Source organism: Fukomys damarensis, unplaced genomic scaffold (assembly GCF_012274545.1).
Source record: "Fukomys damarensis isolate Sample0158 unplaced genomic scaffold, DMR_v1.0_HiC HiC_scaffold_24, whole genome shotgun sequence".
Taxonomy (NCBI): domain Eukaryota; kingdom Metazoa; phylum Chordata; class Mammalia; order Rodentia; family Bathyergidae; genus Fukomys; species Fukomys damarensis.
Window position 1 is genome coordinate 18,389,346 of NW_022900936.1, and position 2,562 is coordinate 18,391,907.

Below are 2,562 nucleotides of genomic sequence, written 5' to 3' on the forward strand. Positions count from 1 at the left end.
ATATATATATATACACAGTTAAGGACCCACTAGGTGCCATATAGTTTTCTAAGGACAACATCATAGAACAAAGTAAACATTTACTTTCTTATATGAGGGAATGAGTTGATATGAAAATAGTTTGAGTTTAGTTTTTCTTTTAACATCATGAATTATGAGATTCTTATATACTGTAATTAAAATGCAGTATTATTGCAATTGGTGGTCTTACTTTTCAAAATGTTATTGTGCTTTTGAGAGTACATTATAATGGAGAAAAGAAAACCTATTTGCAGGGTACATAGGGGAGAATGAAAAAGGAGGAGCTGGAGTCAGTAAGAAATACGCATCTTTCTGTAGATGTTGCTGTAAAGGAGATAATAATTGAGGAAATGCCTGGACAGGCGGTAAGCTTTAGCTTTGCTTTGTTTTCATGTGGTGAGATAAAAAAATGGCATATGTTATGATGATGGAATTGCTATGATAGGGAAGACAATGATGATGCCAATCCAAAAGCGGAGGATTACTGGGTCCCTATCCTTAAGGTTTTGTAAATAGGGAAGGGAGGAGGGGTGGAGAGAGGGCAGGGTAATGGGGAGAAAATGAGAACCGAGATACATCAAGGGAAAGTGCAAGATAGCAATGATGAATATAACTGTATCGTATACCTAAAGTGTACCAATAAATTCAATGAAAAAGAACAGACACAATAGATCCTGTTCTATAAAGAAGTGCCACATTAAATGGGAATACTTTCATCAATAGAATGTGGAAGGAAAGATTCTAGTATGTAAGAAAGTACATAGCAGAAATCCAGGGAATTCCTCTGCAAATTTTGTTCAAGGGTGGTGTTTCCGTTGGGAAAGTTTAAATAAATGCCATTTCTCTTTGATCCCAGATTACATTTTCCCCTGTACTGATCATTGCATTAGCCATGGTTTTTATTATTATTCCTGGTATGAGCTCACTTTCAAAATCAAAATGCACTTGTATTATTGTATGTATAGTTTTAATCTTCTTATTTAGACCCTCTAAGCTTCTATCACTTCATTTGCAAGATGACAAACTAAAACCAAAATAAATAAATAAATAAATAAATATTCCATAAGGCTGTTGTATTTATGGACATAAAATACAGCAGAAGCCATTTATTTAAAATCGAGAAGTAGGAACAACTGTTCAAATGGTAAGTGGAACCAGTAAGGGAGGAGGAAGGAGGGAAAGAAGGGAAAAGAGATTTAAAAAAAAGACTGAAGGGGACAATGGAAACAAAGCTTTTGTAATGAGGAGGGCGAGAGAGGCTGAAGGAAGGAGAGGGAAATGCAAAAATAAAAGACAAATTAAGATATATTTATGTACAGATACAAATTCTCTATTATGAATGTGGCCATTATGAATGGCAAACATATACTAATGAACAATTATAAAATAAAAAATAAAATCCAACAATGACAAAAAAAGTTCACTATCAGTTAAATGCAGGATTCTTAAAAATGCCATATAGTTTGTTAGGACAATAGAAACAAAATAAGGACAAATTATTTTCCCTTCAGGTACTTATTGTTCTTTATTTATATCTCTAGATTAGTGACAAACCATTTTCCTTGCATGATACTGACTCTGCACATTGACCTCCAAACGTTTGTCTTCTTTCTTCGCAATTTTTGAAATAGCTCTGCAATATGAAATCCAACTTTTTTACCCTGGATTCTTGATGTTTGCTCTTTGCTGGAGTTAATAATAAACTATGCATCATGCATTATACCTATGTATGTGTGTATGTGTTTCAAACCTTCATTTTGAATACATAAATTTTACCTTTACTCAAACAGATAAATTTTTAAAAGAATGGTTTCAGTGAGAAATATTCTTTTTTAAGGATTCTTCTCTCTCTTATTTATTTTTAGGGTCCCTAAATTTAGGTTCAAAATATTAGGCTTAGGTATTTTCTTAACTTTTCTATTGTGCTTTTCTATTGTGTTTAGTGCCAAAGTCCTCTCTCTAGCTGTTTCTGAAATTCATAAAAACTTTTCCTTACCAAACTTTTACTCCTGTGGGTAACATGATGAGCTAATTAAGGGACAGGGAAGAGATGTGATGTCTCTCTCTTTATTCTCTTGCTCTGAAACTTCTTTTCTTTACAGTAGAATAAAAAAATCACATAACAATATAAGTTCTGAGTAACTAAATTTCTTTCAGTTATAAAGGATTTTTGTGCTTCATATGATCTTTGTATGTTTGTTCACTTTTTTTTTGTTTCCAAGAAGCAAAATTTCCTTTTACCTTAGGATATTTTATTGAAAATTGCTTTTCTCTTTGCCAATGATTTCTTAGCCAACTTCTTATTTCATTGTTACACCCCTGGAAAAAGGATAGAAATTGGATTGACAGGGTTTTTTTCGAAGAATTTTCCACTTCTCATTTAAAAGCACACAATGTAAATTGGGAACAATTTGAACAGCAAGAAACACGTATAATTAAGCAATTATCAACATAACAGAAATGATGAGCTTTCACCAAGTATAGGACAGATGTAAAATTAACTTGAGTGATATTGCAGAGTTAAATATATTTTTAGTTAAA